The sequence below is a fragment of the Heptranchias perlo genome, chromosome 23, assembly GCF_035084215.1.
Source record: "Heptranchias perlo isolate sHepPer1 chromosome 23, sHepPer1.hap1, whole genome shotgun sequence".
In the NCBI taxonomy this organism is placed as follows: domain Eukaryota; kingdom Metazoa; phylum Chordata; class Chondrichthyes; order Hexanchiformes; family Hexanchidae; genus Heptranchias; species Heptranchias perlo.
The window spans coordinates 46,079,095-46,102,609 of record NC_090347.1 but is presented as its reverse complement, the minus strand read 5'-3'; the positions used below and the strand labels follow the sequence as shown (position 1 = coordinate 46,102,609).

Genomic DNA, 23,515 nt, shown 5'->3' with positions numbered 1-23,515 from the left:
TTTCTTAAAGTGCGGTGCCCAGAACTGCTCACAATACTCCAGTTGTGGCTGCACCTGTGTTTATAAAGCTTCATCATGACTTCCTTGCTTTTGTACTCTATGCCTCTATTTGTAAAGCCCAGGGTCACCTATGCTTTTTTAACTGCTTTAACCACTTTTTCAACGAGTTCTAGTTCTGGTGAATGGAAGATCAGTGCTAACCAGATAAATAGTGCCACAAGAGAGGCTGACAGAGTTGAGATATTTATCATATAATAACCATGCATGGATTTATATTTTGTTTTACTTGTGAATTTTGTGTTCATCGGGGTGAGCGATGTCAGTGTTTGAGAATAGGAAATTGCTATTTCAGGTACCCAGTGTCAGTATCAAGCACTCCCACATCAGGTACAGTGTGTGTTAGATACAGAGTAAAGCTCCCCCTAAAATGTCCCATCAAACATTGCCATGCCAGGTATAGCATGGGTTAGATAAGAGTAAACACTGGGGTACAGTACTGCTTGGTATTGATATTTCACTGTAAACACTAGGGTTCATTACTGGTGGGTACAGGTCTGTCACTGTATAACACTGGGGTACAGTACTGGTGGGTACAGGTCTGTCACTGTATAACATCGGGATATAGTCTGGTGGGTACAGGTCTGTCAATGCATAACACTGGGGTACAGTACTGGTGGGTACAGGTCTGTCATTATATAACACTGGGGTACAGTACTGGTGGGTACAGGTCTGTCACTATATAACACTGGGGTACAGTACTGGTGGGTACAGGTCTGTCAATGCATAACACTGGGGTACAGTACTGGTGGGTACAGGTCTGTCGCTGTATAACATCGGGGTACAGTACTGGTGGGTACAGGTCTGTCACTGTATAACACTGGGGTACAGTACTGGTGGGTACAGGTCTGTCAATGCATAACACTGGGGTACAGTACTGGTGGGTACAGGTCTGTCGCTGTATAACACTGGGGTACAGTACTGGTGGGTACAGGTCTGTCACTGTATAACATGGGGTACAGTACTGGTGGGTACAGGTCTGTCGCTGTATAACACTGGGGTACAGTACTGGTGGGTACAGGTCTGTCACTGTATAACACTGGGGTACAGTACTGGTGGGTACAGGTCTGTCGCTGTATAACACTGGGGTACAGTACTGGTGGGTACAGGTCTGTCACTGTATAACATGGGGTACAGTACTGGTGGGTACAGGTCTGTCACTGTATAACACTGGGGTACAGTACAGGTGGGCACAGGCCAATTACTGTATAACATGGGGTACAGTACTGGTGGGTACAGGTCTGTCACTGTATAATACTGGGGTACAGTACTGGTGGGTACAGGTCTGTCACTGTATAATACTGGGGTACAGTACTGGTGGGTACAGGTCTGTCACTGTATAACACTGGGGTACAGTACTGGTGGGTACAGGTCTGTCACTGTATAACACTGGGGTACAGTACTGGTGGGTACAGGTCTGTCACTGTATAATACTGGGGTACAGTACTGGTGGGTACAGGTCTGTCACTGTATAACACTGGGGTACAGTACTGGTGGGTACAGGTCTGTCACTGTATAACACTGGGGTACAGTACTGGTGGGTACAGGTCTGTCACTGTATAACACTGGAGCCCAGTACTGGTGGGTGCAGGTCTGTCACTGTATAACACTGGGGTACAGTACTGGTGGGTACAGGTCTGTCACTGTATAACACTGGAGCCCAGTACTGGTGGGTACAGGTCTGTCACTGTATAACACTGGGGTACAGTACTGGTGGGTACAGGTCTGTCACTGTATAACACTGGGATACAATACTTGGTGGTCTGTCATAGTAACATAGGAACAGGAGGAGGTCATTCAGCCCCTCGAGCCTGTTCCATCATTCAATTAGATCATGGCTGATCTGTACCCACATTACCCACCATTGCTCCATATCCCTTGATACCATTGCCCAACAAAAATTTATCAATCTCAGTCTTGAAAATTTAAATTGGCAAACAGTAGTGAAATAAATGACCATTTAAACTGTTTCTAATGGTGTTGGTTGAGAGATAAATGTTGGCCTGGCCAACAACAACAGCTTGCATTTATAGAATGCCTTTAATGTAGTAAAACGTCCCAAGGCACTTCACAGGAGCAATTACCAAACAAAAGTTGACACCGAGCCATATAAGGAGATGTTTGGGCAGGTGACCAAAAGCTTGGTCAAAGAGGTAGGGTTTAAGGAGCGTCTTAAAGGAGAGAGAGGCGGAGAGGTTTAGGGAGGGAATTCCAGAGCTTAAGGCCTCGACAACTGAAGGCAAGGCCACCAATGGTGGAGTGATTAAAATCAGAGATGTGCAAGAGACAAGAATTGGAGGAGGGCAGAAATCTCAGAGGGTTATAAAACTGGAGGAGGTTACAGAGAGGGAGAGGTGAGGCCATGGAGGGATTTGGACACAAGTTTGAGAATTTTAAACACCGGGGGAATTCCCCTCCCTTTTGAATTTTGCGTGGGATCTTTTACATCTACTTGTTTGGGCAGATGGGCCTTTGTTTAAAGTCTCATCTGAAAGATCTGACAATGCAGCACTCCCTCAATACTGCACTGGGAGAATCAGCCTGGATTACGTGCTCAGGTCTGTGGACTGGGGGTTGATTCCATGACCTACTGTCTCAGAGGCGAGAGTGCTGCCCACTGAGCCACGGCTGGCACTCTCAGCGGTGGTGAGAGCCATTTGATGGGACGAATGGAGCTTCACCCACTTAGTGTGTTGGTCTGTGTGTTAAACAGGCCGAGTGATCACACTGCTATTGATCGAGGGGTGGGATTCCCGTGGGGGGATTTCCCGATCGTCCACTGTAACCGGCAGATCAGCGGAAGCCTGGGAGAAATGGCGTAGATGCAACTTGTGCTTTCTGTACCGATCTACTGGCTTTAAATGACTTGTGAACTTGGACTCCCAAACCTCTTTGCTCCTCCACAGTTTCACACCTTTTAGCAAATGCCCTGATCTATCTCTCATGGGTCCAGAGTGAATGACCTCACACTTGCCCACACTGACCTCCAGCTGCCATAGTTTTGCCCACTCACTTCCCACTCACTTCATCCCTTTGCAACTTCCTGTTCCCATCTGCACTACTTACTTTCTCATCAAACTTGGTGTCACCGGCAAACCTGGATACATAACTCTCTATTACATCATCCAACTCATTAATAAATATGGTGAAAAGTTGAGGTCCCAGAAGAGATCCCTGGGGAACACCACGTGTCACATCCCACCAATCAGAGTACCTACCTCTATCGCCACTGTCTGCCTCCTGCCTCCCAACTAATTTCCAACCCAAGACACAAAGGCAACTCCAATTCTGTGCATTCTCATTTTTGCTAATAATCTCTTGAATGTAACCTTATCGAATGCCTTCAGGCAGCCCATATAGTTATCATCCATAGACTTTTTTATCGATGTTGTTCCATGTAGAACAAAAGCCATACTTAAAAAAACTTAGATGTCCAGAAAGGAAACTCACAAACCAGCCAGGGGAGAGACCCTAAATCAGACATTTAATTAAAAATCTTTTAAGCAACAAGCACCAAGTTCCTATCTGAGGGAACCTGAAGTCAGAAAGGGATCAGACTGCAGGGACCTGGTATTGAGCAGATTATCATGTATATGAAGTTTAACAATATGCAAATTATTTATTGGTTGGTGGGGTAGAGAGGTTTATTTTCTAATGAACACTTCAGAGTAATTCAGTTCCAAACAATAGTAATCAGTGCCTCAGTCAAGAGAGTGTGTTAAATCAGAATAAATATTCTATATCTATTCTCTCCAGCAAAATATCTTTCTCCACACCCTGGTGTGATTTTAATCACAGTAAAGAGAGCGCAGGTTTCAGATCATCCCGGATTAGATTGTCTCTCCCTCTCTCACCCCTCTATCTCACTCCCCTGCCTCTCTCTCTTTCTCTCTTCCCTTTCCCCTCCTCTCCTCTGCCTCGATCTCTCTCTCTCCTCCCCTCGCGCTCTCTCCACCCCCCACCTCTCCTCTGCCTCTCTCCCCCTCCCCTGCACTGGATCGGATTGCAGTTCAGTCTGTCTGCTGCATCAAGCCGGGGCAATCTCAGTGTTCAGTCGCAAACACACACACACCTCCCAAAAATAAACTAGTTAACAAATACTAACCAACTGGCTGTGGTATTAACTCAGTCTCCTGAAGAGGTGATAATCGCTAGTCACCGCATCAAATATTAGCATAACTTGCCCTGACCTTGTACAGGGAGTCGGAGCTGAGTTAAACTGTAAACTGGAGCTCCCCTGTGCCCTCGGCTGCTGGGATCCACTCACCTGATCCATCAGCACTGGGGAGAGACATCTACCGTCCCATCGGTCTCCTCACTAGGGCTGGGGCTAGTGGCTCTGGCCCTCAGTCCGTGTCTGGCTGATTCATTCCCAGGTCAGTGTGTGTTTCTTAGAGGGGTGGGTGTGGGGAGACGTACACACGTCCATCTGATGCAGACTGAGCAGCTAGTCTCCTCCTTCAGTGCGTGGAACATGCGCACCCCCGCCTCCTGCTGATGCTGAAACTAACCTCGTCAGTTTCACTGCAATGGTTTGCATGGAGAGAAAGGGCAAGGGATGTGAGCCCAGCTCGGCAAAGAGGGTCGGCTCCACAGCTGGCCGGAGGTCCACCGGCCGCTGGTGGTGTGGGAGCTGCTTCTGATGGATTGGCACAAGCCAATTTCGGGGTCTTTTAATTTCTTACCCTCTCCCCTCGAGGGGGCACAGATTTAAGGTGAGAGGGGAGAGATACAAAAGGATCCAGAGGGGCAATTTTTTCACTCAAAGGGTGGTGAGTGTCTGGAACGAGCTGCCAGAGGCAGTAGTAGAGGCGGGTACAATTTTGTCTTTTAAAAAGCATTTGGACAGTTACATGGGGAAGATGGGTATTGAGGGATATGGGCCAAGTGCAGGCAATTGGGACTAGCTTAGTGGTATAAACTGGGCGACATGGACATGTTGGGCCGAAGGGCCTGTTTCCATGTTGTAACTTCTATGATTCTATGATTCACGGGGCATCTTGGAGTAAGGACTCCCCAGGTCACCATGGGTGGTAACACGGCAAGAATGGGTGAACTGGCATTTACAGAGCATCTCATCACAGCCCTCAGGCCCAAGCCAAGGTATGAGAGTGAATTTTATTAATGTGACCTCCTGGTCAGGAGTGGAGATCAGGAAATAGAAAGAAAGAAAACTTGCATTTAGAGCACCTTTCACCAGCTCAGGATGTCCCAAAGTCCTTCACAGTCAATGAAGTACTTTTGAAGTGTAGTCACCGTTGTAGGAAACACAACAGCCAATTTGCACACAGCAAGATCCCACTAACAGTAATGAGATAATGACCCCTCAGCCTTCTCTTTTTAAGAGAAAAGAGCCCCAGCCTGTTCAGCCTTTCCTGATAAGTATATCCTCTCAGTTCTGGGATCATCCTTGTGAATCTCTTTTGCACCTTCTCCAATGCCTCTATATCCTTTCTATAATATGGAGACCAGAACTGTGCACAGTGCTCCAACTACCAAAGTTCTGTACAAGTTTAACGTAACTTCTCTGATTTTCAATTTTATCCCTCTAGCAATGAACTCCAGTGCTTAATTTGTCTTTTTTATGGCCTTATTAACCTGCCTCGCTACTTTTAGTGATTTGTGAATCTGTACCCCCAGATCCCTTTGCTCCTCTATCCCGTTTAAACTCTTATTATCCAAGCAGTATGTGTCCACTTTATTCTTCCGACCAAAATGCACCACCTCACACTTACCTGTAATGAAATTAATTTGCCAATTACACGCCCATTCTGCAAGTTTATTAATGATCTCTTGCATTTTGATGTATTTTTCCTTTGTATTAACTACACCCCCCAATTTGGCGTCATCCGCAAATTTTGAAATTCTACTTCCAATTCCTGAATCCAAATCGTTAATGTAAATTGTGAACAAAAATGGTCCCAACACTGATCCCTGTGGAACACCAATTCCCATCTTTTGCCATTCTGAGTAGTGACCCTTAACCCCTACTCAAAAGCAAAATGCTGCGGATGCTGGGAATCTGAAATAAAAACAGAAAATGCTGGAAATACTCAGCAAATCAGGCAGCACCCCCTATCTCCCATCCCTCTATCTCCCATCCCTCTATCTCCCATCCCTCTATCTCCCATCCCTCTATCTCCCATCCCTCTATCTCCCATCCCTCTATCCCCCACCCATCTATCTCCTATCTCTCTATCTCCCAACCTTCCATCTCCCATTCCGATATCTCCCAACCCTCTATCTCCCATCCATCTATCTCCCATCCCTCTATCTCCCATCCATCTATCTCGTATCCCTCTATCTCCCATTCACCTATCTCCAATTCAACTATCTCCTATACCTCTATCACCTATCCCTCTATCTCCTATCCCTCTATCTCCTATCCCTCTATCTCCTATCCCTCTATCTCCTATCCCTCTATCACCTATCCCTCTATCTCCTATCCCTCTATCTCCTATCCCTCTATCTCCTATCCCTCTATCTCCAATCCCTCAATCTCCTATACCTCAAACTCCCATCTGTCTATCTCCTATCCCTCAATCTCCAATCCCTCTATCTCCTATCCCTCTATCTCCCATCCCTCTATCTCCCATCCCTCTACCTCCCATCTGTCTATCTCCCATCCCTCTATCTTCTAACCCACTAGCTGCTATCTCTCTATCCCCTATTCCTCTATCTCTAATCCCTCTATTACACATTTCTCTATCTCCCATCCATCTCCTATTCCTCCATCTCCTATCCCTCTATCCGCTATCCCTCTATCTCCTATGCCTCTATCTCCTAACCCTCAATCTGCAATGCCTTTATCTCCAATCCCTGTGTTTCCCATCCCTCTAACTCCTATCCCTCTATCTCCCACCCCTCTATCTACCATTACTCTATCGCCTAACCCCCTATCTCCCATCCATCTCCTATCCCCCTATTTCCCATCCCTCCACCTCCCACCCCTCTATTTACTATCCCTCTATCTCCAATGCCTCTATCTCCTATCCCTCTATCTCGCATCCCCTTGACTATCTCCCACCGCTCTATCTCCCATCTCTCTATCTCCCATCCCTCTATCACATATCCCTCTATTTCATAGCTGTCCATCTCCTATCCCTATATCTCCCATCCCTCTATCTTCCATCCCTCTATCTCCCATCACTCTAACTCACATCCCTCTATCTCCAATCTGTCTAACTCCTATCCCTCTATCACCCATCCCTCTATTTCCCATCCATGTATCTCCTCTCTGTCTATCCCCTATCCCTCTATTCCCTATCCCTCTATCACCCATCCCTCTATTTCCCATCCATGTATCTCCTCTCTGTCTATCCCCTATCCCTCTATTCCCTATCCCTCTATCACCCATCCCTCTATTTCCCATCCATGTATCTCCTCTCTGTCTATCCCCTATCCCTCTATTCCCTATCCCTCTATCACCCATCCCTCTATTTCCCATCCATGTATCTCCTCTCCGTCTATCCCCTATCCCTCTATTCCCTATCCCTCTATCACCCATCCCTCTATCTCCCATCCTTCTATCTCCCTTTTCTCTATTTCGCAACACTCTAACTCCCATTTCTATATCTCCCACCCATCTATGTCCTATCCCTCTATTTCTTATCCCAGTTCTCCCATCCCCTTGAAAATATCTGCTAACTCGCTATTTCCAATTCCCTCTATCTCCTATCCCTCTATCTTCTATCCCTCCATCTTCTATCCCTCCATCTTCTATCCCAATATCTCCAATCCCTCCAGCTCAAATCCATCTATCTCCCATTCCTCTAGCTCCCATTCCTCTATCTCCCAATCCTTTATCTCCCAACCCTCTAACTCATTTCCCTATGTCTCCACACTTTTTAACTTCCATCACTATATCCCCTATCCCTGGATCTTCCATCCCTCTATCTCCTATCCCTATATTTCTCACCCTAATTTCCTAATACTCTAACCCCTTTCCCTCTACCTCCCATCCCTCCATCTCCCATCACTCTATCTCCTAACCCCTATCTCCCATCCATCCCCTATCCCCCTATCTCCCATCCCTCCACCTCTCATCCGTCTATCTACTAACTCTCTGTCTCCTGTCCTTCTATCTCCATTCCCTCCATCTTCTATCGCTCTATCTCCTAGCCCTCGATCTCCCATCCCTCTAACTACTATCCCCCCTATCTCCCGTCCCTCTATCTCTTATCTTTCTGTCTCCTATTCCTCAAGCCCCTATCCATCTATCTCCTATCCATCTAGCTCCCATCCCTCGATTTCCCAACCCTTTATCACCCATCTGTCTATTTCCTATCCCTTTAACTCCTATCCTTCTATCTCCAATGCCTCTATCTCCTATCCCTCTATATCCCTCCCCTTGTCTATCTCCCATCCATCTATCTTCCAACCCTCTATCTTCCAACCCTCTATCTCCCATCCCTCTATCTCCTATCCATCTATCCCCTGAACCTTTATCTTCCATCCCTCTATCTCCCATCACTCTATCTCCTAACCTCCTATCTCCCATTCATCTCCTATCCTCCTATATCCCATCCCTCCACCTCCCATCCCTCTATCTACTTTCCCCTCCATCTACCATCCCTCTATCACCTCTTCCTCTAGCCCCTATCCATCTATCTCCTATCCATCTAACTTCCATCCCTCTATTTCCCAATCCTCTATCTCCCATCCCTCTATCTCCCATCTCACTATCACCTTTCCCTCTATCTCCCATCCATCTACCTCCCATCTGTCTATATCCCATCACTCTATCTCCTAACCATCTATCTCCTAAACCTTTATCTCCCATCCCTCTAACTACTATCCCCCCTATCTCCCGTCCCTCTATCTCTTATCACTCTATCTCCTATTCCTCTAGCCCCTATCCATCTATCTCCTATCCATCTAGCTTCCATCCCTCTATTTCCCAAACCTCTATCACCCATCTGTCTATCTCTTATCCCTTTAACTCCTTTCCCTGTATCTCCAATGCCTCTATCTCCTATCCCTCTATGTCCCATCCCCTAGTCTATCTCCCATCCATCTATCTCCCAACCCTCTAGCTCCCATCCCTCTATCCCCTATCACTCTAACTCCAATTCCTCTATCTCCCATTGCTCTATCTCATATCCCACTATCTCCCATCCCTCTATCTCCCATCCCTCTATCTCCCATCCCTCTATCTCCCATCCCTCTACCTCCCATCTGTCTATATCCCATCCCTCTATCTCCTATCTCTCTATTTCCCAGCTGTCAATCTCCTATCCCTATATCTCCCATCCTATCTCCTATTCCTCTAACTCCATTCCCTCTATCTCCCATCCCTATACCTCTCATCAATCAATCTCTCATCCCTCCATCTCTTATCCCTTCATCTTGCATCCCTCTATCTCTCATCACTCCATCATTCATCCCTATTTCTCTCATCCCTCAATCTCTCATCCCTCCATCTCTCATCCCGCCATCTCACATCCCTCTATCTCTCATCACGCCATCATTCATCCCTCTAGCTTTCATCACTCTATCTCCCGATCCCTTTATCTCCCATCCCTATTTCTCTCATCCCTCTATCTCTCATCCCTCTATCTCCCATCCCGCTAACTCTCATCCCTCAATCTCTCATCCCTCCATGCTCATCCCGCCATCTCTCATACCTCTATGTCCCATCCCTCTATGTCCCATCCCTCTATCTCCCACCTCTCGATTTCTCATCCCTCTATCTTCCATCCCTCTATCTCCCATCCCTATACCTCTCATCCCTCAATCTCTCATCCCTCCATGCTCATCCTGCCATCTCTCATCCCTCTATGTCCCATTCCTCTATCTCCCATCTCTCGATTTCTCATCCCTCTATCTCCCATCTCTCGATTTCTCATCCCTCTATCTCCCATCCCTTTATCTGCCATCTCTCTATCTCTCATCTCTCTATCTCTCATCCCTCTATCTCCCATCCCTTAATCTCTGAACCGTCTATCTCCCATCCCTCTATCTCTCATCCCTCGATCTCCCATCCCTCTATCTCTCATCCCTCTATCTCTCTTCCCTCTATCTCCCATCCCTCTACCTCCCATCCCTCAATCTCTGAACCGTCTTACTACCATCCCTCAATCTCTCATCCCTCGATCTGCCATCCCGCTACCTCCCATCCCTCAATCTCTGAACCGTCTTACTACCATCCCTCTATCTCTCATCCCTCTATCCCCCATCCCTCTATCTCCCATCCCTCTAGCTCTCATCCCTCTATCTCTCTTCCCTCTATCTCCCATCCCTCTACCTCCCATCCCTCAATCTCTGAACCGTCTTACTACCATCCCTCAATCTCTCATCCCTCGATCTGCCATCCCTCTATCTCTCATCCCTCTGTCCCTCATCCCTCTATCTCCAATCTCGCTGTCTCCCATCACTCTATCTCCTAGCCCTCTATCTCCCATCCCCTTCACTATCTTCTATGCTGCTATCTCCAATCCCTGTATCTTCCATCACTCTATCTCCTATCACCCGATATCCAATCCCTGCAACGCCTAGTCTTCTATCTCCCATTCCTATATCTCCTATCCCTCTAAATCCCATTACTGTACCTCCTATCCCTCTACCCCCATCCCTCCATCTCCTATTCCTCTATCTCCAATCACTCTATCTCCTATCCCACGATCTCCCATCCCTCTATCTCTCATCCCTCCATCTCTTGTCCCTCTATCTCCCTTCCCTCTATCTCCTATCCTTCTAACTCCCATACCTCTATCTCCAATTCCTCTATCTCTCATCCTTCTACCTCTCAATACTCTATCTCCCATCACTCTAACTCTCATCCCTCTATCTCCCAACCCTCTATCTCCCATCGTCTATCTCCCATCCCGTTACCTCTCCTCCCGCTATCTCCCATCCCTCTTTTTCCTATCCTTCTAACTCCCATCCCTCTATCTCCCATCCCTCTATCTCTCAACCCTCTATCTCCCATCCCTCTGTTTCCTATCCCTTTGTCTCCCATCCCACTACCTCCTATCCCTCTATCTCCAATCCCTCTATCTTCCACCCCTCTATCTCCTATCCCCCTATGTCCAATCCCTGCAACTCCTAGCCCTCTATCTCACATCACTCTATGTCCCCTCCCACAATTACGTATCCCACTATCTCCCATTCCTTTATCTCCTATGCCTCTATCTCCTATCTAACTAACTCCTATCCCTCTATCTCCTAACCCTCTATCTCCCATCATTCTATCTCATTTCCCTCAATCCCCCATCCCCTTCTCTATCTTCTATTCCTCTATATTCTATCCCCCATCTTCCATCTCTCTATCTCCTATCCCTCTTTCTCCTACCCTCTGTCTCCTATCCCTCTAAATCCCATTCATGTATCTCCCAACACTCCTATCCCTTCATCTCCCATTCCTCTATCTCCTATCAATCTATCTCATATCCCGCTGCACCCTATCCCTCCATCTCTCATCCCTCTAACTCCTATTCCTCTATCTCCCATCCCTCTATCTCCTATCCCTCTACCTCATATCCTGCTGTATCCTATCCCTCCATCTCTCATCCTTCTAACCCCTATTCCTCTACCTCGCAACCCTCTATCTCCTAACACTGTATCTTCTATCTGACTGACTCCTCTGCCTTTACCTCCTTATCTCTTTATCTCCCGATCCCTCTATCTCCCATTCCTCTATCTTCTATCCCTCCATATTCCATCACACTATCTGCTTTCCCTCTATGTCCTATCCCAGTATCTCCCAAACGTCTATTCCTTTTCCCTCTACCTCCCATTCTCTAGCTCCTATCCCTCTATCTCACATCCCTCTCTCTCTCTCTATCTCCAATCCCCCAGTGACCAATTCCTCTATCCCCAAACTGCTATCACCCATCTTTTTATCTCGTTTCCCTCTATCTCCTATCCCTCTAACTCCATTCCCTCTATCTCCCATCCCAATACCTCTCATCCCTCAATCTCTCATCTCTCCATTTCTTATCCCTCTATCTCTCATCACTCTATCTCCCATCCCTAGTTCTCTCATCCCTCTATCTCTGATCCCTCTATCTCCCATCTCTCTATCTCTCATCTTTCTATCTCTCATCCCTCTATCTCTCCTGCCTCTATCTCTCATCCCTCTATCTCACATCCCTCTATCTCTCATCCCTCTATCTCTCATCCCTCGATCTCCCATCCCTCTATCTCTCATCCTTCCATCTCCCATCCCTCTATCTCTCATCCCTCCATCTCCCATCCCTCTACCTCCCATCCCTCTTGCTCTAATCCATCTATCTCCCATCCCCCTATCTCCCAACCCTCTATCTCTCGTCCCTCTATCCATCATCCCTCTATCTCCGATCCCTCTGTCTCCCAACCGTCTCTCTGCTAGCCCTCGATCTGCCATCCCCTTCTCTATCTTCTATGCCGCTATCTCCAATTCCTGTATCTTTCATCCCTCTATCTGTTATCCCCTATATCCAATGCTTGCAACTCCAAGCCCCCTATCTCCCATTCCTATATCTCCTATACCTTTAAATCCCATTCCTGTACCTCCTATCCCTCTATCTCCTATTCCTCTATCCCCATCCCTCTATCTACTATCCCTCGAACTCCCATGCCTCTATCTCCCAACCCTCTATCTCTCAACCCTCTATCTCCCATCTCTCTATCTCTCATCCCCCTATCTCCTATCCCTCTATCTCCGATCCCTCCATCTCCCATCCCTCTATCTCCCATCCCTCTATCTCTCACCTGTCTATCTCCCATCCCTCTGTTTCCCATTGCTCTATCTCCCATCCCTCTGTTTCCCATCCCTCTATCTCCCATCCCTATTTCTCCCATCCCTATTTCTCTCATCCCTCCATCTCTCATCCCTCTATGTCCCACCCCTCTATCTCCCATCCATCGATTTCTCATAGAAGATAGAGGGATGGGAGATTGAGGGATGAGAGATACTCATCCCTCAATCTCCCATCCCTCTATCTTCTATCTCCTTATTTCCCTTCCCTTTATCTCCCATCCCGCGATCTCCTCTCCCTGTATCTCTCATCCCTCTACTCCCAATCTGCAATCACCTATCCCTCTATCTCTTATCACTCTATCGCCAATCCCTCTATCTCCCATCGATCCATCTCCCATCCCTCTATCTCCCATCACTCTATCCCCAATCCATCTATCACCGATCCCTCTATCTCTCATCCCCCTAAGTCCGATCCGTCCATCTCCCATCCCTCTACCTCTCAACCATCTATCTCCCATCCTTCTATCTCCCATCCCTCTATCTCTCATCTTTCCATCTCTAATCCCTCTATCACCCTTCCCTGTATCTCTGAACCATCTATCTCCCATCCCTCTATCTCCAATCACTCTGTCTCCCATCGCTCCAACTCTCATCCCTCTATCTCCCATCCCTCTATCCCGCATCCATCTATCACCAATCCTCCTATCTCTCATTCCCTTAAGTACGATGGCTCCAACTCAGATCCCTACATCTCCCATCCCTCCATCCCCCATCCCTCTATTTCTCATCCCCCTATCTCTCATCCCTCTATCTCTCAACCCTCTACGACACATCCCACTATTTCCCATCCCTCAATCTCACATCTCTCTATCTCCCATCCATGTGTTTCCCATCCCTGTATCTCTCATCACTCTATCTCACATCCCTCGATCTCCCATCCCTCTATCTCTCATCCCTATATCTCCAATACCTCTGTCTCCCATCCCTCTATCTCCTATCCCTCGATCGCCCATTCCTCTACCTCCCATCCCTATATCTGTCATTCCTCTATCCCTCATCCCTCTATTTCCAATCCCCCTGTCTCCCACCCCTCTATCTTCTATGCCGTTATCTCCAATCCCTGTATCTTTCATCCCTCTATCTCCTATCCCTCTATATCCAATCCCTGCAACTCCTATCCCTCTATCTACGATCCCTCCATCTCCTATCCATCTATCTCTCATCACTCTATCTCCTATCCATCTGTCTCCTATCCCTCTAATTCCTATCCCTCTAAATCCCATTCCTGTATCTCCCATCACTCTATCTCCTATCCTTCGATCTCCCATCACTCTATCCCCTAGCCATCTATCTCCTATCCTTCTATTCTCTGTTCTTCAAAGTCCCATCCCCCTATCACCCATCCTTCCATCTCCCATCCCTCTATCTCCCATCCCTCTATCTCCCATCCCTCCATCTCCTATCCCTCCATCTCCTATCCCTCCATCTCCCAATCCACTACCTCTGAACGCTCCATCTCCCATTCTTCTCTCTCCTGTCCCTCTATCTCCAATCTCTCTAACACCCACCCCAGTACCTCCTATCCCTCTATCTCCCATCCCTCTATCTCCCATCCCTCTATCTCCCATCCCTCTATCTCTGATCTCTCTATCTCGCCACCCCTTTTCTATCTCCTTTCCCTCTATTTCCAATCCCTCTATCTCTGATCCTTCTATCTCAGATCCCTCTTTCTCCCAATCTTCTGTCTCCTATCCCTTGATCCCCCATCCCTTTAACTCCTCTGCTCTTTCTGCTTATCTCTCCATCTCCTATCCCTCTATACTATTTTTCCCTCTATCTCGCTTTCCGTTCTCAATCTCGTATCCCTCCATCTCCAATCCCTCTAACTCCCATCCCTGTACCTCCTATCCCTCTATCTCTCATCCCTCTATCTCCTATCCCTCTATCTTCCATCTCTCCGTGTCCCATCCCTCAATCTCCCAACCCTCCATCTCCCAACTCTCCTGTCACTCTATCCCTTGTCCATTCTCTATCTCCAATGCCTCTATCTCCCATCTCTCTCTCTCCTATCCCTCTATCTCCCATTCTTCTGTGTGTCATTACTGTATCTCAATTCTCTCTATCACCCATCCCTCTATCCCCCATCGCCTTCTCTATCTGCTATCCCTCTAACTCCCATTCCTCTAACTCCCATTCCTCTAACTCCCATTCCTCTATCTCCCCTCCCTCTATCTCCCCTCCCTCTATCTCCCATCCCTCTATAACCTTCTTTTTATTCGTTCATGGGATGTGGGCGTCGCTGGCAAGGCCAGCATTTATTGCCCATCTCTAATTGCCCTTGAGAAGGTGGTGGTGAGCCGCCTTCTTGAACCGCTGCAGTCCGTGTGGTGAAGGTTCTCCCACAGTGCTGTTAGGAAGGGAGTTCCAGGATTTTGACCCAGCGACGATGAAGGAACGGCGATATATTTCCAAGTCGGGATGGTGTGTGACTTGGAGGGGAACGTGCAGGTGGTTTTGTTCCCATGTGCCTGCTGCCCTTGTCCTTCTAGGTGATAGAGGTCGCGGGTTTGGGAGGTGCTGTCGAAGAAGCCTTGGCGAGTTGCTGCAGTGCATCCTGTGGATGGTACACACTGCAGCCAATGTGCGCCGGTGGTGAAGGGAGTGAATGTTTAAGGTGGTGGATGGTGTGCCAATCAAGCGGACTGCTTTGTCCTGGATGGTGTCGAGCTTCTTGAGTGTTGTTGGAGCTGCACTCATCCAGACAAGTGGAGAGTATTCCATCACACTCCTGACTTGTGCCCTGTAGATGGTGGAAAGGCTTTGGGGAGTCAGGAGGTGAGTCACTCGCCGTAGAATACCCAGCCTCTGACCTGCTCTTGTAGCCACAGTATTTATATGGCTGCTCCGGTTAAGTTTCTGGTCAATGGTGACCCCCAGGATGTTGATGGTGGGGGATTTGGCGATGGTAATGCCTTTGAATGTCAAGTGGAGATGGTTAGACTCTCTCTTGTTGGAGATGGTCATTGCCTGGCACTTGTCTGGCGCAAATGTTACTTGCCACTTATGAGCCCAAGCCTGGATGTTGTCCAGGTCTTGCTGCATGTGGGCTTGGACTGCTTCATTATCTGAGGGGTTGAGAATGAAACTGAACACTGTGCAGTCATCAGCGAACATCCCCATTTCTGACCTTATGATGGAGGGAAGGTCATTGATGAAGCAGCTGAAGATGGTTGGGCCTGGGACACTGCCCCGAGGAACTCCTGCAGCAATGTCCTGGGGCTGAGATGATTGGCCTCCAACAACTACTACCATCTTCCTTTGTCTCTACTGAAGGAATGTCTGTACTGAAGGGAATGTCTGGACTGAAGGGGTGTCTGTACTGAAGGGAATGTCTGGACTGAAGGGGTGTCTGTACTGAAGGGAATGTCTGGACTGAAGTGGTATCTGTGCTGAAGGGAATGTCTGGAGTGAAGGGAATGTCTGGACTGAAGGGGTGTCTGTACTGAAGGGAATGTCTGGACTGAAGTGGTATCTGTGCTGAAGGGTGTGGCTGTGCTGAAAAGAGTGTCTGTACTGTAGGGAGTATCTACTGAAGGGACAGTCTGTACTGAAGGGAGTGACTGTACTCAAGGGGTGTCTGTTCTGAAGGAGTGTCTGTACTGAAGGGAGTGTCTGTGCTCGGAGTGTCTGTACTGAAGGGAGTGTCTGTGCTCGGAGTGTCTGTACTGAAGGGAGTGTCTGTGCTCGGAGTGTCTGTACTGAAGGGAGTGTCTGTGCTGGGAGTGTCTGTACTGAAGGGAGTGTCTGTACTGAAGGGGTGTCATTACAAGGGACTGTCTGTACTGAAAGAGTTTGAATACTGAAGAGGTGTCTGTAGTGTAGGAGTGTCAGCATTGAAGGAGTGTCTGTGCTGAAGGGAGTGTCTGTACTGAAGGAGTGTCTGTGCTGGGAGTGTCTGTGCTGAAGGGAGTGTCTGTGCTGAAGGGAGTGTCTGTACTGAAGGAGTGTCTGTGCTGGGAGTGTCTGTACTGAAGGGAGCGTCTGTACTGAAGGGGTGTCATTACAAGGGACTGTCTGTACTGAAAGAGTTTGAATACTGAAGAGGTGTCTGTAGTGTAGGAGTGTCAGCATTGAAGGAGTGTCTGTGCTGAAGGGAGTGTCTGTACTGAAGGAGTGTCTGTGCTGGGAGTGTCTGTGCTGAAGGGAGTGTCTGTACTGAAGGAGTGTCTGTGCTGGGAGTGTCTGTGCTGGGAGTGTCTGTACTGAAGGGAGTGTCTGTGCTGAAGGGAGTGTCTGTACTGAAGGAGTGTCTGTGCTGGGAGTGTCTGTGCTGGGAGTGAGTTTATTTTCTCGGTAGATCTGGGTGTTCGTTTTTTTTTACATTTTATTTGGCATTTTCCAGTCTCCTGTAATCTGCCTTTCAAATTACTGATAATTTCTCCTGACAGGTTTACAGATCGTACTCTCCCCCTTCCCCTTGGCAGCGATCCCTCTCCCCAGAAACAGCCGATAGGGGTTAGTCCTATATAGAGGGAGGGTTTTATGGGCTCCCACATCCCCTACGATGACGGGGGGCGGTGGTGGAGTCACCCAACCCACCGGACAGGAATATCTCGCTGGATGTCAGTCCCTCGCTTGGACTGTCTGGAGCTCCGGTCTCCACTCCCCGGGACTGTCTGGAGCTCCGGTCTCCACTCCCCGGGACTGTCTGGAGCTCCGGTCTCCACTCCCCGGGACTGTCTGGAGCTCCGGTCTCCACTCCCCGGGACTGTCTGGAGCTCCGGTCTCCCCTCCCCGGGACTGTCTGGAGCTCCGGTCTCCCCTCCCCGGGACTGTCTGGAGCTCCGGTCTCCACTCCCCGGGACTGTCTGGAGCTCCGGTCTCCACTCCCCGGGACTGTCTGGAGCTCCGGTCTCCACTCCCCGGGACTGTCTGCAGCTCTGGTCTCCCTTCGCCGGGACTGTCTGGGGCTCCGGTCTCGCCTCGCTGGGACTGTCTGGGGCTCCGGTCTCCTCTTGCTGGGACTGTCTGGAGCTCCGGTCTCCTCTTGCTGGGACTGTCTGAAGCTCCGGTCTCCACTCCCCGGGACTGTCTGCAGCTCTGGTCTCCCTTCGCCGGGACTGTCTGGAGCTCCGGTCTCCCCTCGCTGGGACTGTCTGGGGCTCCGGTCTCCCCTCCCCGGGACTGTCTGGGGCTCCGGTCTCCATTCCCCGGGACTGTCTGGAGCTCCGGTCTCCCCTCCCCGGGACTGTCTGGGGCTCCGGTCTCCCCTCGCCGGGACTGTCTGGAGCTCCGGTCTCCACTCCCCGGGACTGTCTGCAGCTCCGGTCTCCCTTCGCCGGGACTGTCTGGAGCTCCGGTCTCCCCTCCCCGGGACTGTCTGGAGCTCCGGTCTCCCCTCGCTGGGACTGTCTGGGGCTCCGGTCTCCTCTTGCTGGGACTGTCTGGAGCTCCGGTCTCCTCTTGCTGGGACTGTCTGAAGCTCCGGTCTCCACTCCCCGGGACTGTCTGCAGCTCTGGTCTCCCTTCGCCGGGACTGTCTGGAGCTCCGGTCTCCCCTCGCTGGGACTGTCTGGGGCTCCGGTCTCCCCTCCCCGGGACTGTCTGGGGCTCCGGTCTCCACTCCCCGGGACTGTCTGGAGCTCCGGTCTCCCCTCGCCGGGACTGTCTGGAGCTCCGGTCTCCACTCCCCGGGACTGTCTGCAGCTCCGGTCTCCCTTCGCCGGGACTGTCTGGAGCTCCGGTCTCCCCTTCCCGGGACTGTCTGGAGCTCCGGTCCCCTCGCCGGGACTGTCTGGAGCTCCGGTCTCCACTCCCCGGGACTGTCTGGAGCTCCGGTCCCCTCGCCGGGACTGTCTGGAGCTCCGGTCTCCCCTCCCCGGGACTGTCTGGATCTCCGGTCTCCCCTCCTCGGGACTGTCTGGAGCTCCGGTCTCCTTTCGCTGGGACTGTCTGGAGCTCTGGTCCCCTCGCTGGGACTGTCTGGAGCTCCGGTCTCCTTTCGCTGGGACTGTCTGGAGCTCTGGTCCCCACTCCCCGGGACTGTCTGGAGCTCTGGTCCCCACTCCCCGGGACTGTCTGGAGCTCCGGTCCCCTCCCCGGGACTGTCTGGAGCTCCGGTCCCCTCCCCGGGACTGTCTGGAGCTCCGGTCTCCACTCCCCGGGACTGTCTGGAGCTCCGGTCTCCTTTCGCCGGGACTGTCTGGAGCTCCAGTCCCCTCCCCGGGACTGTCTGGAGCTCCGGTCTCCTTTCGCCGGGACTGTCTGGAGCTCCGGTCCCCTCCCCGGGACTGTCTGGAGCTCCGGTCCCCTCCCCGGGACTGTCTGGAGCTCCGGTCCCCTCCCCGGGACTGTCTGGAGCTCCGGTCCCCTCCCCGGGACTGTCTGGAGCTCCGGTCTCCCCTCCCCGGGACTGTCTGGAACAGGGATCACACCCGGCGCCTCCTGACTCAGAGGCAGGAATACTCCCACTGAGCCAAAAGCTGGCTCCCAGTGCAGTGGTGAATGCAATGGAGCCCCCACTCCTCCCAGTGCAGTGGTGAATGCAATGCAGCCCCCTCTCCTCCCAGTGCAGTGGTGAATGCAATGGAGCCCCCACTCCTCCCAGTGCTAATTGCTACAGTTGCTGCCTCTGTAGACTGGGTGACTGACTGTCACTTGCTAGTAATCCTGCCGTATGCACTAGACTCGGGAGGAGGGAGATAGTGAGGGGGTAAGAGTCCCAGTTGACGAATTGTGGGCGCAGACAGACACAAACACTGACATGTTGTGTAGAAAGCTGACGGTATGATCTCACTGCTGAACACTATCGAAGCTGGAAAGCACGCCCGAGACAGACAAGACTCTCCCCCCACTCCCCTTCCCACCTTGCCCCCCGCTGTCAAATACCGCGCCAACACTCACTCACCAGACCCGCAGGTGAAGAATGGTCAGCTGGGAGGGGCACCAGAGAATGCCCAGAGCCTGTGGAACTGTATCCCAGCAAGAGTCAGTGGCCGAGAATTTCCTGGGAGCTGCTCCCAATGCGTTTCCCAAACTTTGTCCAAGGTGCGGCAGAGATTCCTGGCCAGGGTCTTCAGGACAGAAGAAAACCATGGGGAGGGGAAGGTATCGAAAGATCCAAACCTGCTTCTGTCACATTAAAATCAAACCTTCCCAGAGAGAAATGGCCTCCTCTCACTCTAATCAAATGGGGCTGATGATAAATTTACCGCCACTTCAGAATATTATTAATATGTGATGTTCTCCAGAAAGGGACGCGGTGGCCACTTAAGAAATTATATAAATGATCAGGGCACTCAAATAACGAGCAAAGAACAATGGGCAGAGCTGATCTGCTGCTCTGTGAATGGATGGGATGGTTAATATATTCAGGAGAATTAAGGAAGCAGTTGAGGAGGGGGACGGGCAGGGGGCTGGGCCATGGGTGATAGAAACCCATTCTGTCACCCGATCGCCTGGCAGCTGAGCTGGAGGTAACTCGAGTCAGTGACAGTGAGGGGCAGACTCACACTGACAAACTTGTAATGACAAACGAGCATGGTGGTTAAAATAAAGGAGGGTGAGACAATTATAGATACTCCAGCACGGCCAGTCACTGAGATTTAACGGCTGGACAACTGCAATGAGAACAGAAAGAATCCATCAAACTACACAAAGGCCGTACCTGCCCTGGGAGTGTTTGATGGGACAGTGTAGAGGGAGCTTTACTCTGTATCTAACCTGTGCTGTACCTGACCTGGGAGTGTTGTTTGTGTGAGCAAACATAGCTCCACTGTACATATTTACTGAACAAATATGTACAGGGCAGCTAAAAGTGCACGTCCAAGGAAAAGCCATGTTGAAACATTCTCCGATATTCTACAGATACACAGATGCAGTTTGAAGTGAGGATCTGACCCAGACCCTGCAACCTTGTCCATTGAACAGAGCAGGCCTTCCCAGACCCCAACATGAGACCTATAATAGAGGAGCCCCACCCAGAACCATCACATGGAGCCCGTAACAGACAGGCCGACCCAGAACCATCACATGGAGCCCGTATCAGACAGGCCCACCCAGGACCATCACATGGAGCCTGGAACAGACAGGCCCTGTCCTGAGTGATGTGCGGTGTGTAGTTTGAACAATGCTGCCGCAGATTCCACACTAATAGAATCGGTCTCTTGAGGAATTTCTTGTTTGCTAGTGAGAAATTCTATTTATAAAAATTAATTAAATCCCAAGCACTAAGACCAGCAGAGGTGCTGGCAAGTTGTCCGGTTTATCTGTTATTGAGGGGTGGGAGCAGGTCACAGTAAATGACTGATCAAACCGCAGAGCCTCAATCCATAGGCCCAAAACACGAATTTACCAAACTCCTCAGAGACGCCACCTCAGATACTGAGCCCTGGATTAAAAGTTCACCCCTTTTCCTATTTACAGTTCCCCCCTGCCCCTATCCACAGTTCCCCCCTGCCCCTATCTACAGTTCCCCCCTGCCCCTATCCACAGTTCCCCCCTGCCCCTATCTACAGTTCCCCCCTGCCCCTATCCACAGTTCCCCCCTGCCCCTATCTACAGTTCCCCCCTGCCCCTATCCACAGTTCCCCCCTGCCCCTATCCACAGTTCCCCCCTGCCCCTATCCACAGTTCCCCCCTGCCCCTATCTACAGTTCCCCCCTGCCCCTATCCACAGTTCCCCCCTGCCCCTATCCACAGTTCCCCCCTGCCCCTATCCACAGTTCCCCTCTGCCCCGATCCACAGTTCACCCCTTTTCCTATTTACAGTTCCCCCCTGCCCCTATCCACAGTTCCCCCCTGCCCCTATCCACAGTTCCCCCCTGCCCCTATCCACAGTTCCCCCCTGCCCCTATCCACAGTTCCCCCCTGCCCCTATCAACAGTTCCCCCCTGCCCCTATCCACAGTTCCCCCCTGCCCCTATCTACAGTTCCCCCCTGCCCCTATCCACAGTTCCCCCCTGCCCCTATCCACAGTTCCCCCCTGCCCCTATCCACAGTTCCCCCTGCCCCTATCCACAGTTCCCCCCTGCCCCTATCTACAGTTCCCCCCTGCCCCTATCTACAGTTCCCCCCTGCCCCTATCTACAGTTCCCCCCTGCCCCTATCTACAGTTCCCACCTGCCCCTATCTACAGTTCCCCCCTGCCCCTATCCACAGTTCCCCCTGCCCCTATCCACAGTTCCCCCCTGCCCCTATCCACAGTTCCCCCCTGCCCCTATCCATAGTTCCCCCCTGCCCCTATCTACAGTTCACACCCTGCCCCTATCTACAGTTCACACCCTGCCCCTATCTACAGTTCACACCCTGCCCCTATCTACAGTTCACACCCTGCCCTGATATAAACACAGTTCACCCCTGCCCCTATATAAACACAGTTCACCCCCTGCCCCTATATACACAGTTCACCCCCTGCCCCTATATATACACAGTTCATCGCCTGCCCCTATATACACAGTTCACCCCCTGCCCCTATAAACACAGTTCACCCCTGCCCCTATATACACAGTTCACACCCTGCCCCTATATACACAGTTCATCGCCTGCCCCTATATACACAGTTCACCCCCTGCCCCTATAAACACAGTTCACCCCTGCCCCTATAAACACAGTTCACCCCTGCCCCTATATACACAGTTCACCCCCTGCCCCTATATATACACAGTTCACCCCTGCCCCTATATACACAGTTCACCCCCTGCCCCTATATAAACACAGTTCACCCCCTGCCCCTATATATACACAGTTCACCCCTGCCCCTATATACACAGTTCACCCCCTGCCCCTATATAAACACAGTTCACCCCCTGCCCCTATATAAACACAGTTCACCCCTGCCCCTATATAAACACAGTTCACCCCTGCCCCTATATACACAGTTCACCCCTGCCCCTAAATGTATGCAGTACACACCCTGCCCGTATATAAACTCAGTTCACCACTTGCCACTGTACACACAGTTCACCCCCTGCCCACAAATAAACAAGGTCCACCACTGCCCCGGAAAGTTCAACTCCACCCCTATATAAACACAGTTCACCACTTGCCTCAATACACACATCGATCACACCCTGCCCCTGTATAAATACAGTTCACACCCTGCCCCTGTATAAATACAGTTCACACCCTGCCCCTGTATAAATACAGTTCACACCCTGCCCCTGTATAAATACAGTTCACACCCTGCCCCTCTATTCACACAGTTCAATAACCAGTTCTTTACCCAAACACACGGAACAGCCATGGGGACCAAATTCGCACCCCAATACGCCAACATTTTCATGCACAAGTTCGAGCACGACTTCTTCACTGCACAGGACCTCCAACCAACGCTATACACCAGATACATAGACGACATTTTCTTTCTATGGACCCACGGTGAGGAATCACTGAAGAGACTACACGATAACATCAACAAGTTCCATCCCACCATCAAGCTCACCATGGACTACTCCTCAGAATCAGTTTCTTTCTTGGACACACGAATCTCCATCAAAGACGGGCACCTCAGCACCTCACTCTACCGCAAGCCCACGGACAACCTCACGATGCTCCACTTTTCCAGCTTCCACCCTAACCACGTCAAAGAGGCCATCCCCTATGGACAGGCCCTGCGAATACACAGGATCTGCTCAGACGAGGAGGAACGCGATGGACACCTACAGACGCTGAAAGACGCCCTAGTAAGAACGGGATATGACGCTCGACTCATCGATCGACAGTTCCGACGGGCCACAGCGAAAAATCGCGTAGACCTCCTCAGAAGGCTAACACGGG

At 50.4% G+C, this 23,515-nt stretch overlaps 1 protein-coding gene across 1 annotated transcript in view; it reads right to left on the bottom strand.

The window, feature by feature from the left end:
• Positions 1 to 4,470, bottom strand: part of LOC137341307 (epsin-3-like) — a 351,842-nt gene extending 347,372 nt beyond the window's left edge. The window contains exon 1 of the mRNA XM_068004427.1: positions 4,325 to 4,470. The gene's annotated coding sequence lies outside the window, so the exon portion shown is untranslated. The remainder of the gene's footprint in view (positions 1 to 4,324) is intronic.
• Between the last annotated feature and the right edge of the window lie 19,045 nt (positions 4,471 to 23,515).